General features: G+C 32.7%; 1 protein-coding gene across 4 annotated transcripts in view; it reads right to left on the bottom strand.

The window, feature by feature from the left end:
- Positions 1-15,028, bottom strand: part of Vps13b (vacuolar protein sorting 13 homolog B) — a 736,334-nt gene that overhangs the window by 463,352 nt on the left and 257,954 nt on the right. The gene's annotated exons all lie outside the window — the stretch shown is intronic.

Raw genomic sequence — 15,028 nt, 5'->3', positions numbered from 1 at the left:
TACAAAAAGAAAAACATCATATATTAAATTATGTGACCCTTTCTGTAAGTCCATGAGGGGCAAGTTATTAGGTACCAATATTCTAATCTCCCAGGTAAGACTATTTGAGGTACAGAGAAGATAGGAAACACACATAATAAGTCATAGAGCTGAGGCTTGAACCGATTTCCATAAGAGTTATAGAGTCTGTCTTTAATATGTAAGTGAAGAAAACAGAAAACTGATAAAGAGGACACAGAAAAATGTATCATATCTACCAAAAGACATTCTGAACAAAAACACCTAGGCTGAAAAGGACAAAGCAGTAAAGATCTGAAAACCTGAAAATATAACAAGGGCACTATTAAGCTGGTCAAAAACTCATTTGAGGACTGGGGTTGTGGCTCAGAAGTACAGTGATCGACTTGCAAGTGTGAGACCCTGGGTTCGATCCTTAGCACCACATAAAAATAAATAAGTGAAATAAAGGTAATGTGTTCAACTACAACTAAAAAATATACATATTTAAAAAAAACTCATTTGAGATACAGCAAAAACTTGAAGCTACTACACATTGAGTTAAGAAATGTCTTAAGCAGATTCAGAGAATCTTTTGTTGAATATAAAAGAAAGCAAAACCAATATACCAGAAAACATTACAATATTACAGTTGCATATTGTTTATTTACAATCAAACTTTTCTGACAAATACATTTTTAAAAATAAAAAAATCTTTTAAAAGTTGTCATAAAATTATTTAGAATAAGTAACTTTCTGGTCATCAAAGAGAAAATTCATGCTTAATGTATACTATTCAAAAGAAATACAAGAAACAGAGCAGTCTAGGTACTGTTTGCGAACTAGAGATAAGAGAGGGGGTCCTACACCATGGATACTAACCAATATGCTGGAGAGAGCCTCCTAAGATATTCATTCTCATTCTCTCAACAATTGGATAGTAGCAATGAAAATTACTTAAATTTTGTTAATTACAAATTTGTTTTTAAAAAGAAAAAACTATAAATTTATGACAGTAGAACAATGAACAACTAAAATATAAATTCACATTAAATGTAGAATCATTCTTCTGGTGAAGAAAATAAAACTTGTGGGAACAAGAAATATTTATTCAAAAACTGTTCTAACTACTTTATACAAACAATTTTACTTAAGCCCCACAAAACCTTAAGTGATCTTTTTTTTTTTCTTTTTCTTTTTTTAATGAAGAAAGTAAAAACACTGACAGAATAATTTCCTTTGGACTGAGCAGCATAGGGATTCAAACCCACATCTGGCTAACTCCAAATGCTGTATTCTTTACCATTACAAACGTTTTTGCAAAGCAGAGGTGCTAATTTTTATTGGTTCTTTTTAGTTGTACATGATAGTAGAATCCATTTTGACATAATTATACAAGCATGGAATATATTCTTATTCTAATTCAGTTCTCCAAACCTCTTCTTCCCCTCCCCTCCTACATCCCCTATGCCTTTCTCTCTACTGATCTAACATTTACCCAGTTTTCTTTCTTTTTAATTAATTTCTTGTGGATGTACATGATGGTAAGGTTCACTATGGTATATTCATATATGTACATAGGAAAGTTATGTCAAATTCAATCACCCATCACTTCTCCCTTTCCTTCATTCCCCTTTGTCCAATCCACTGAATTTCTAATCCAGTCTGTTATTGTGAGGTAACTTACTTACACATATCAGGGAAATATCTGATCTTTGATTTGGGGAGATAGATCATTTCATTTAACATGATAGTCTCCAGATACATCCATTTACTAGCAAATGTCATAAACTCATTCTTCTTTATGGCTAAGTAATCCTCTAGAGTGTGTGTGTGTGTGTGTGAGTGATATAAACCACATTTTCTTTATCCATTCCTCTGTTGAAGGGCACCTAGGTTGGCTCCATAGCTTAGCTATTGTGAATTGAGCTTCTATAAACATTGATGTGGCTGTGTTACTATATTTTGCTGTTTTTAAGTCCTTTGGGTATAAATTGAGGAGTGGGGTAGCTGGATCAAATTGGTTCCATTCCAAGTTTTCTGAGGAATCTCCATACTGCTTTCCATGGTGGCTGCAACAATTTGCAGCACGACCAAAAATGTATGAGTGTACACTTTTTCCCCACATCCACACCAATATTTATTGTTGCTTATATCTTTGATAATTGTCCTTTATTCTGTGAAGAAGAAATATGAATGGTAAACTCGTTTTAGTTTCTTTGCCCATTTAATGATTGAGTTATTTGGTTTTTGGTATTAAGGGTTTTTTGAGTTATTTGTTTATCCTGGAGATTAATGCCCCAAGGAGCAGGTGGCAAGCATTTTCTCCCATTTTGTAGGTTCTCTCTTCCTGCTCTTAATTATTTCCTTAGCTGTGAAGAAGCTTTATAATTTGATACTATCCAATTTATTGATTTTTAAATTTTACTTCTTGCACTTTAGGAGTCTTGTTAACAAAGTCAGTTCCTGAGCTGATTTGTTGCAGTGTTGGGCCCACATTTTCTAATAGCAGGTGCAGGTTTTCTGGTGTAATTACGACGTCTTTGATCTACCTAGAGTTTTGTACAGAGTGAGAGATAGGGGATAAATCTCATTCTAATATTTATGGATTCCCAGTTTTTCAAAGTAGAGGTGAAATTTTGTGAGCAGCTTGCAGTTGTTCCTTAGCTCTATGTTGAATCTTTACATTCATTATCTTGAAAATGAAAAACAAATCTTATAAAGGAGTACCATTGTTTTATAAATTTTGTATATGTGAAAATGAGCCTTGGGGAGGTTGCAGGAAGTCACACAGACAGTTAAAGCAGATTGGCATTTGAAAACAAGTTTGCCTGATTCCAAAATCCAAACTCTCTACCAAATCGTTCTAGATCAATGAAACTGAAGAAATGATAACTTTGAGTGTAAAGCTGATGCATTAAGACCTACCTGAATTTATAAAAATAGAAAAATTTAAAAGTATTTTTAACAAAATCTTAATGGCAAGGATTTTACTATCCAAATAAGAACATATCTATACAACATCTTAGAACTTTCCTAAGAGACAAAAATATGTTAATAAGGACATAAAAAAGACACTCACTTTAATTCTATGAAAAGCTAGCCACTTGTTGCTTATAAAGCTAGCATTATAAATTTTTTAATTAATTGTTTACTGCTAAACATCTGAAAATACTGGAAATGATTATCAAGAACAAAATAATGTACCAAATTATGTCTTTAATAATTTATTACATTAGGAATGGTCACAGGATGAATTCAACAAAATTGTTCACAATAGCACTTTTAAATATTAGTGAGAAATGAGACAATTCCTAATATCCACCAGTAATGTATTTACCCAGCAATATTAATTATGTTAATTTTAATGAAAACATAGAAAGATGCTAAAATGGCATTGTATTTAAGATTGAAAAACCTATTTTGGGGATGGAAAAAACAGTTTTTAAAACACTGCTGAATGACAAAGCAGGTATAGAAGAGAATGTATGGTATGAAAGGACTTGTGTACAATTTTATATTTATCTTTAAATTGAAATTACTAAAAGGAATTTCACTTAAATATTAACAATAGCTACTCTAGATCACTTCAGATGAGTGCTAATATTTCTTAGTATTTTTCACTTGAAATTTTGCATTAACTATTTATCATCATAATAAGGTATTTTATTTTGTAAATAAAAATTATAAAAAGAATGAATCAGCATAAGATTTTACATATTACTCAATAGCAAGGTGTAATGGCTAATTAGAATTGTCAACTTGATTAGATTAAGAGATGCTGAAGATCAAGGAGCTTACACCTGTGTCACTGAGGGTATGTCTAGGAATGATTGGCATGTGGGATAGCCAACTGAAATGGAGATCATGCCTAAGTGTGGGCAGCACCATCCAATAGAATGATGATTTGGATGGAATAAAAGAGGGAAGAACAATGAAGCAGCAGCAGATGCAAGCTTCATTCTTCTTGAAGGGGTTCTTGATTGCTCCAATTGTCTGAGGATATCAGACACTCACTACTTCACTCTTCCAAGTGGATTCTCCAGAAGCCTTCCGTCTCAGACTAGTATAGCACCACTGATCCCTCTTGTGCTGGGGCTTCAGCGTCCTGAACTGCGCAGCTACTAGTTCTTCTAGCTCTCCAGTCTGCAAACAGCCATTGTGGACTATCCAGCTTCCAGTTGTGTAAGCCAACCTAATAAGTCCTCTTTTTATAATTATATTTCCTTTTGATTCTGTTCCTCTAGAGAACCCTGACTAATACACAGGTAAGTAAAGATATCTGTCATTTAAAACCTTAGACCCAGTTAATCCATAAAATATTTTTTTTAAAAAACACTCTTATTTTAATAATAGCTGAAAGTTTTTCCTAATTTTCCAAAAATTAGTGTCACAAACATGGATATGAGGGTCAGTACTTTAGGTTACAGGGTTGGCATTAAAAAAAAAAAAAAATGAAGTTCCAGTAACTGATGGAAACCAGTGCATAGGTCTAATATACAACACAGAAAAGAGTGCCTAAAAGGAAATAATTGTCAAATCAAATCTTTCCAGTGTGTTTTCAAAAGATATAAAGATATAAAATAAAATCCAAATTAACTGTCCATTAGAATTTCAGGTCAATAAACATAAATAAACCCTATAAAAATTATTATTTTGATTATAATTTTTAGCACTTAGTCTCACTTACAGTTTGGTTTAAAAATGTATTTCCCATGATTAAAAGAAATTGATTTACAAAGATCATCCTCCCTGTATAGACACATAAAAAAGTTATACTGAAATTACTGTTTATCACTGCTATAATTCCTTCATGCTGCTATTTAAAAAATTGAAACTGAATATCTAAAAATAATAGAAACTTATTTCTCACAGCTAGGACATGGAAGACTAGGACATCCAAGATCAAAGTGTACACAGGTTTAAATCTGGTAACAGCCCAGTTTCTGTCTCCAAGATGGCACACTGAACACTTTGTTCCTAAAGGTGACAAGGGAAAATGGCAATCCTATTTTATAAGGTCTCGAATACCATTCATGAGGACTTTCCCTCATGACTTAATCACCCCTTCAGACTCTTACCTTATAATATTATCACAATAGCAGTTAATTTTCAACATGAGAATTTGGGGGAACACATTCAGACAATTGCAGTCACCTTTCTAGCATATATGTTAATATGCTTTGACACTATTTGCAGATAAGGCTTTGTTTTTAAAGCTAAACAAAGGTTTAACTATACAAAAAGATTTTGATTTTAATCAACATTCAGCACAGGTCTTCATTTCATATTTAGAGGAAAAAATGTCATCTTGTAGTAATACTAGTAATACTAGTAATGATAGTAATGCTATCATTAATTACATAGATATTATTCTTAATTATAAACTTCAAAAATTTATTAAAAATTTATTGCTACTGGGGCTGGGGTTATGGCTCGGTGGTAGAGCACTTGCCTAGCCTGTGTAAGGCACTGGGTTGGATTCTCAGCATCACTTATAAATAAATAAAATAAAGGTCCATTGATAACTAAAAAATATTTTGAAAAAATTTATAGCTACTAAACTACAAATGTTGTTCAAATCCTTTTCCTAGTACCAAAATGACACCTGCTCAAAGTAATATCTGGCTACAGAATGAAGAGACTCACAAAAAAAGAGAAGTAAATGAACTCCAATCCCATCTTTAATATTAATAAATATTTAAATTATATACATATTTACATGTTCTGTTTTTTGTTTGTTTGTTTGTTTTTTGCCAGGCTCAGGGCAGGTGCTATGCCACTGACCTACCTGCCTAATCTCTTAATTTTGAGACATAGCCTCAATAAATAGCCCAGGCTAGCCTCAAACTTTCAATCCTCCTACCCCAGTCTCCCAAGTAGCTGAGACTATAGGCATGTATGTGGCATTCTGACCCTTTTATCTAAACATTATATATGGCGACTTGGTCTTGAACATTCTTTCAAATTTAGAACAACTCCTTCTGATAGAAAAAATCCACTACTTGCCACTTTATTAACACATTTCAAAAATACTTCTTTTACTACCTTTCTACCATGAAGACTATTTCTAGCATAGCATTAATGTACACATAAAGCTATTATATAAACTAAAAATTATATTCGTGATGTTAACTTTTGATAAATCTCCATAACTGTTTTCCAAGGTTCCGTTATTATATATCTATAACCTCTTAGCTTAAATCATCTAAATATATAATCAACCTAAGCTACATCAATAGATGAGCGGATAGAGACAGAATGAAATACTCTTCAGTCATAATAACACAATGTACCCCATAAACGAGTACAATTATGTATGAATCAAAAATAAAAATAAATGTGATTGTCAATCTCATTTTAAATAAAACACTTTAAACACATAAATTTAAGAGGAAAAAAAAAACACTGACCAAACACTATCAATGTTGCCACCTCCAGCCACATACCTTCCTTCATTCTGATCAATATTGTCATAAACCAGTTTTTGTGAAAATAGCAACTTTACTTCCATCTTTCAGAAAGTCATTCCAAAAAATAGCAATAATAATAGACAAATTCATTTGGTTTATTTCATAGAAGATTAGCTTTATGCAATAGACAATCTACCCAACAATATTTAGTGTTTGGTATTGCAACAATTTAATAGAATAAGAAATGATAAAAGTGAGATCAAGTGATTTAAACAAAGACTCAGTTCCAGAATTGCAATTCAAGAGTAACAACCTTAAAACATAAGAAGCATTTCTTCCTTCCTATAACATAAACTTTTCTTAGCTATGCTGTATCACTTCATATTTCTAAAAATTCTCTTTGAATCTCCTATCAAAAAGATAATAAAATGAAAATAAACAAAAAGCACAAATAGTTGTTTTGTGCATTTGTAAGTAGCCTGTGCTTTAGAAAAATTGCCAAAGTTTGCACACACAAAGGGCTATAAGAGACAAATATTCCACAGAACTGCAGTCTATGGAAGATATTATTTGACCCACAGAGACAAAGACATTTCAGATTTCATTTAAAATTAACAAGTTGATTCTATGATTATATCTAAATAATTTTATATTTTTAGTGATGTGAGTGTATGTAATAAACAAGTGAAACATCTAGGTCTGTGTGTTTAATCTCATACATCTTAAGTGTCTAATATCTAAACATGATCTTTTAAGCTACAAACTTCAGAGACTTACTTCAGAGGCTATAATCATTAAAAGTAATGGACAAAGCTGGTCAGCAATTAAATTGATCATGTTTCCCTGAAGGCCAAAAATCTAGTAGATGACAAGAGAGCTCAACATTTCCCACATGTAAGGAGTGAAGGCTTTCAACATTTGGATGCATGCAGGCATCTTATTTCCCAAGATTTCAAAATCCACATGCAGGCTGCTGTTCAGCTACTTTGAATGAGTAATTCAAGCAGGGCATGACTGCTTCTTGTATTAACTTGATAAAGATGTTTCACTCCAAATGCATCAACAGTTGTGTTAAGTCATCCCTTTCACAAGCTCACTGAGGTTTACTTAGGCAATGCTTTAACAACCAGTACAGTTTAAAAAAAAAAAAAAAAGAAAGCTCTAATCACTCATACATTTATTTTTCTAAGACTAAAAATCAAGCTCTATTTAATAACTAACTTCAAGCCAAACCACAAAAAATAAATATAATAATCCCAATATTATTTTTTAATTTTAAACATTTGTCTTAGAAAACAAAAGCAGTAATAAGTATTTCAAATATTTTATATTTTCAATCATTTTAACTTTGAAAAACTTTAGAAAAGATATTCTAACTACACTTACGTGAAAATACGAAAATATTTTAAGAGTTAAACATGTTTTGATTTTTCCCTTTAACACTATCTTACCATAAATATGTACCAAGCACTTTTCAGCAGCAATTATACAGTTTATAATTTTATAAAAATATGATCTTAACTAATAATAATTACCATTTAAAACAAAATAAGAAAACAAAGTATTTTTAACACCAAAATAAGAATTTCTAGTACATATGCAACTTTTTGATTATGTAAGATTTAAATATCAATTCATCTTTGACAGACCTTTCCCAAGATCATTGATCTTCCTTTCCTCCATTCAAATTAATCTCTTCCGTTTTCATAATATATTATAAGTCGAGTTTGATCAGGGCCCTGTATTAAATACCTTTTTGTACCAACCTCTAGCAGTGTCTTCCACGCAGCTGTCAACCAATAAATTAAACTAAATCAAGTTCAATAAGACTGAAATAATGTATTACTTAAGTATGAATTTCTATACAACCTGTGCTCCTTGGTGCAATGCAAAAGAATATAAGTTCTGGAGTCAGGCTCTTGGGTTCTATTATAATTGCTTAGCACAATATCTGGCACAAAGAAAGAACTAGAAAAATATAATGTTGTTATTACTAAGGTTTGAATGTCCCCTTGAAAACTTTATGTTGAAATTTAATTGCCACTTGTGTGGTAGCACAAAACTGCAATCCCAGTGACTCAGAAGTCTGAGGCAGGGGAATGTTGAAGACCAGCCTCAGCAAATTAGTGAGACTCTGCCTCAAAAGCCAAAAATAAAAAGGGGGCTGGGGCTGTAGCTCAGTGGCAGAGTGCTTGCCTACCACGTGTAAGGCACTGGATTTGATCCTCACACCACACAAAAATTAAAAAATGAAATAATAGTCTAAAAATAAAATAAAATAGTTATCCATACACAACTCAAAAAAAAAATAAAAAATAAAAAGGAAGGAAGGAAGAACAAACAAACCTTAATTGCCACAGTAATAATATTGAAAAATAGGACCTGTAAGAGGGCTCTGCCCTCATGAATAGATTAATGCCTAATAAACAAAATGAGTTTACTTCAGTTTTCTCTCATGTATACCTGTTTTCTCCCACCCTGTGATGCCTTCCACCATGTTATGAAGTAGCAAGAAGGCCCTTCCCAGATGCACCCCCTTGTTTTAAGACTTGTCAGCCTCTTAAACAATGAGCCAAGTAAACCCCCATTGTTTATAATCTACCCAGGCTATGGTATTCTATTATAATAGAAAAACAACTAAAAAAGTTAAACTAGCTGTTTCTACTATTCTAAATAAATCCTGGTTCTCATTCTTTTATTTATTCTCTTACTTAAAGATACTCTTCTATCTACCTAGCTTCCCTAAACCAGTCAGTAGGTGCTTGCTTTCCCTATTATGCCGTTTTCCTTGGTCACCATTTAGTTATTTCCACCACATTTCTATTCAAAATATGTATAATTCTTTCCATTAGCATTACCATTTTTTTCATTGCAACATTCACCTTTTTACTCTCTCTCCTCTGTACTTGCTGCCTAAGTTTGTTTCAAAAGTGTAAATATGATAATGCCTTTTGATTTTTCCCTTTAGCACTCAGTCCAAACCCTTTAAAATTACTTTCAGAGCCTATTATAAAAAAAGGGGGCTTATTTATCTCAACAGGCTGAACTCTTACCATTGTTTCTACTTACTCTAAGCTCTGCTTACACAGGAGCTGTTTCGTTTCCCCAGGTCTGACCAAGTGTTTCTCATCCAGTTCATAATGGAAGGCTCATCTTGGCCATGACATATTCCAGGAATCCTTTTCTAAGTCACAAAGACTTCAATGTAAACACATGTTATTAACTACCTTTTAAGTATCTGCTTACCTGTATGTCTCACTCAATGAATTATAACTTTATTTAAGAAGAGGTAAAAGGACTGTGCTCATCCTTTTATTATAAGTAAATATGTATTAAAGACAACTATCTGATCACCTGCAAATGATCTTTTAATATACATAGTGAAAAAGAACACCAGACTAGAAGAGTTATAGTCTTACCTCAACTGCTTAACTCTGATAGCAACAGCTGACCATCTGTAAAATGTGTCCTTTATTCTTTTCTTCTGGACTAGAAATGATCTTGACAGTCTCTCCCCCTTAATATTCTTCTACACAGAATTAGCAATAATAACAAAATCTGAACTTCAAGGATAACTAGCAATTAATAAGACAAACTGATTTTTAAAATGCTTTTACCCAATTATTGATAGTTTTATTTATTTCTCCTTTCCTCTTTATTTATTGGTTGTTTATCACCCTGTCAGAGGGTTTGGGACGTGTCACACTTATCTTGCCTCAATGATTATTCTCTAAGCTTTATTTGCCTTTTACTAACTTGTTTGTTTCAGATGCTCTCACACTCATCTACAAAAATGAGTTCTCTTAAAATTTTTGACTTTCTTCTTACTGTACCTCTGTCAACTCTCATCCAGTTAGCTCAAATAAATGTTTTCTTTCTCAATCTGAATTCAAAACTAATACTAATCCAAGCTAATAATCATGAATTATACGTCTAGCAAAAAGGAAGGAAATGGCTGGAAATAAAGATAAAAATGAAAAAAGATAAGCACTGTCAGTATCTGATGTGCTAGAAATGCTGACGAATACCATTGAGTGTCTCCATAAAACATCTTCATATTACCACAGTCTCCTAAAACTATTTTTACTTGAAGTAGAACAAATTTAGAAATCATTCAAGTTTACGGGTTTTTAAGCCTTCTTTTAAGGTTATTATTTCTAGAGTATTAATTCCTATCATTTTCCATTACAAGTTTACAGATGCTCTTCAACTTATGATGAAGTGACATCCCACTAACTCATCACAAGTTGAACATTACAGCTTAGCAACAAAGTACAACTAGAGAGAATCTGTGGTTTACCCTAGTGATCAATCACGTTTCTTACTGAGAGCTGCAGCTGACCGTTGCTGCCCATCATCACAAGACAGCATTCCAAGAAAGAGAACCATATACTCTGAATCATTATTGCAAGCAAAGAACAAAGTTCAAAATAAAAGTATGGTTTCTAATAAATGCATATCACTTTGTACCACCATAAAGTGTTGAACCATCACAAATCATGGGTCATAGGTAATTCAAATTCATCATGGGTTTAACAAAAAAAAAGAAAAAAGAAAGAATTTTTTTGAATTAGTCTTGGATTTTAATTCTAAAAATATCTTTGCTTCTATATAAAAATGCACTCAAATTGTAAGAGCTATTTTTCAAGGGAACACTAGATCACAATACATGGAAGGTTTTCTCTTTTTGTATTATATCCAATGGTTGACCAATACAGTAAAATCTCAACTGTATCTCAAAGGAAAACATTTAATTGCAACTAGAATACAAATTATAGTAAAAAATAAAGGCACATTAAACATTTCAGTCACCAGTTAGACTGAAACTGCTAAAAATTAAAGAGAAATGCAAATTATGCTATCTTAAAAATCTTATATTTTATTCAGGTACATATAATAAGACCCATAAAGAATTTTTAAACTGATAGACTGTGGCTTTCAGAGCATATATTCTTTAAGCATGAAACTATTTTTGAACATGAAACTACTTAAGTAATAAGGTTATGTAAGAATCATTGTGCAAGCATGCCTTGCACCATTGTGACCTATAAATAACTTAGCTGAAAGTCAGTACTTTGTAGAAGAAATAGTTATAAACATTTATTTATGTTACCAGAAAATATCAAATACCACAGAAAAATATAACCATGATTGTGAGCTGATTCATTTTATTAAATGTTGGTAAATACTGATAGAAAATAACTTACAATGAATAAAATACATGAATACTATACATGAATATATATATATATATATATATATATATATATATATATATATGCACACATATATTCATATGCCCCTAATGAGAAAATTTTACAAAACTATAATTTTATTCAATATAGCTTTACTTTTGTTGTTGTTTTACAGTGCTAAAGATGGAACACAAGCATTTGCACAAGTGAGGGAAGCACTTCACCACTGAGCTATATACCTCTAGTCCTTAATGTACGTTTTTATTTCTATTTTTTCATACAAGTTGTTAATATGAACACTTCCTTATGTAATATCAAATATTTTTGTGGCTAATTTCAAAGAGGGACTTCTAGGGATATATTGTGATCTATTTCATAATTTTATACTATTCGACAACAAAGATGACTTGTGATTTTCACAAATAACCGAGATAAATTTCCTTATGTTTTAAATATAAGTCTTTAAATACATCTTACATTATCCCCTTAGAATTGAGTCTTAGAACCGGGATTATAAAGAATCACAAATTTTGCTAAATTGATTTGTGGAGACTATATCAATTCATACTCCTATCACAGTTTTATGAAATTGTTTTTCATACAGATTTCACAATCTTCGATTTTATCATTTATTAAATATCTGTCAATTTCATTCCTTATTATACTCCATTTCATTGACTTCTAACAGTTTGAAATTTTTTCACTGTTTTGGTTATTTTCCCATAGTGTATTTGTATTTTTGTTATTTTATTGTTTGTCTATAATTGAGTTTTCCACAACTTTGTCTACTGTATCCTTGCAGAGATTTCCACAACATTTCAGATTTCCATATTTTAAGTGAAATGAAAGCAGAAATTTAATCTAAGGAGAAACTAGAATTTCCACATTTTTACATTCAAGGAAAGGCTTCAAGAAAAATACAAGATAATATTAACTACTATATTTTAAATATCATAACAGAATGTTAGCTCTAGGAAGTTTGGGAAACCCTCTCTCTCATGGGTATTGGAGGGGGAGAGAGAAATCCTTAATGCTTAAGCGGTGCCAAACATACAATAGGTATTCAAATATTTGCTGTATGAATTCGTTTCTCAAAGCACTCTAATAATTTAAACACAATATTTACTTAACAAAAAATAGGCTTGAACATTTTTTTATTTACCTAACAAAAAGCAAAAACAAAACCAAAAAAACCTTATTCTGCCAAGTTAAAATACTGACAAAAGGACTGGCTGAAGGGAACTTAGTATGACAAGATTTCAAAAGCCCAACTCAAATTAAGATCTATACCAGAATTATTCTACAATTAATTGTTCCTTTGAAAATGAGGAAACTCTTACTTCATCACTGCCCTCTGCCAGTGGTATTATTTCCCTTTATTTTTCCCTCCATGCCCTAAATTGTGGCTTCACAACATTACCTCAGACCTGCCTGTAACTACCCCAGCTAAAAACAGCCTAACCACCTGGAATTTAGTGTGGTTGTAGGAAATAAGTTCTGCTCCAGTTTAAAGCTCTGCATTGTTTAGAGCATACCCTTTTGGGTTGTCTGAGTCAGATGCTTTAGGATTCTACACTTTTAAATAGCCTTTGAGCTATTTTATACAACAGTAGGTTGCAGGTTATGGACAGCAATACAAATTTTTTATTTTTTCATAATTATCTTAAATTTTTAATGTTTTCATTAAATGTTTTCATCACTGTGACATATTCATAAATGCACAGAATAATTTGCTCCATTCACTCCTCAGTATTCCCCCACCACTGTCCTCATGATCCCTTTCTTCCACTCTACTGTATGTCCTTTTATTTTTTTCAATTGGTGCATTATAATTATACATAAAAGTGAGATTCATTGTGATATATTCATACAGCTACATAGAATAATTTGGTCAATTTCATTCCATAGTTCCTCCCCTTTCCCTCCTCCCTCCCCTTTACTCCCTTCCCCTACTCTACTTTTCTCCCATTTTTATGAGGTCTCCTTTTTAAAGAAAATTTGTATATCTCGCTAGATTCCACATATGAGAGAAAACATTCAACCCCTGACTGTGTCTGGCTTATTTCACTTAGCATGATTGCTGAGAGCCATTAGCCAAGTAGGTATGACAATTTCCTTTGCCAGTGTACCCCATGTTGCTTACAGGAAGGACTTGGTAAAATGGACTTGCCTTGAACATTTTGCAGTGACATTGCATGTAAGGTGACCTTGCTCAAGGACCAGGGCGGATCTGGGTTTAGGGCGGATCAGGGTTTAGGGCTCTCCTTGGGTTTAGGGCAGTTCCAGGTTTAAGGTGTACCCTGCTGGGAATAGGGCGTATCCTGCTGCCTTAGGCATGCCCGCTCCTGTAGTTCCCGTTGAGTTCTCCCGGGATTCAGAGAGTTTTTGGGATCCAGAACGTGGAATTTGGGCAGAGAACTTGTTGGTCTCAGAACGTGATTGTAGAGAGTCGGTGTGAGATCGGGAATAAAGAATTGCTGTTTGAATCTACAAAGCTGTGAGTGGCTCCTGATTTTGTGCCCAGCCAGACTGCGGCACATGATCTTCTCTAGTTTCAACCATTCACTAACAAACGAGTGTTGGCTGAGTGTAACTTCATTGTGTTTATACCACATTTTCTTTATTGATTCATCTGATGAGAGACACCTACTCTGGTTCCATAATTTGACTACTTAAACTACACTGCTATAATCATTGGAAAGCAAGTATCACTACAGAATGCTGATTATTCTTCTTCTTTTTTACTTCCCAAGAATGCTGATTCTTGACCCAAATAAATTCTGTCAGGTAGAAGTGCAGTTGACCTCCTTCTTTACTCTTGGAAGAAACCAGTTTTCCCATTTCCAAATTTATTTTAGTATGATTTATAAATGCCTGTTTTTTCCTCCCTGTGATCTGCCTATCATGTCTACCTGGTTCACTCATTAACAATGAGTTAAATAAAGCTTTTAACACTTTTCCATTTTATAGCTTTACAAGTGTATCATGAGTTACCTTTAAAAAAATTGTTCCTTTTTTAAAATTTTTTTAATATTTATTTATTTAGTTAGTTTTCGGTGGACACAACATCTTTATTTTATTTTTTTTTAATGTGGTGCTGAGGATCGAACCCAGCGCCCCGCACATGCCAGGCGAGCGCGCTACCGCTTGAGCCACATCCCCAGCCCCAAAAATTGTTCCTTAACACACTAAAGCCACACTGATTTTTCCCCCAATTTAGAAATAAAATGATAAAAACTAAAGACCTGTAGACAATAGGCTATGCTTAAATGGCAATAAAATAAAATACACTCTTTAGACCACTCTATATTTGCTGAAAACTTATCATGTTCTAGTCATGGCTTTTGTCCTCAGAAACTCCCAGTCTCAAGGGGAAGGAATCCCATAAACAGTTACAACTGTCTGCAGTGTGATATCATCAAA

Source organism: Callospermophilus lateralis, chromosome 16 (assembly GCF_048772815.1).
Source record: "Callospermophilus lateralis isolate mCalLat2 chromosome 16, mCalLat2.hap1, whole genome shotgun sequence".
NCBI lineage: Eukaryota > Metazoa > Chordata > Mammalia > Rodentia > Sciuridae > Callospermophilus > Callospermophilus lateralis.
The sequence above is the reverse complement of the archived record's forward strand: the minus strand, read 5'-3'. Positions and strand labels throughout refer to the sequence as shown.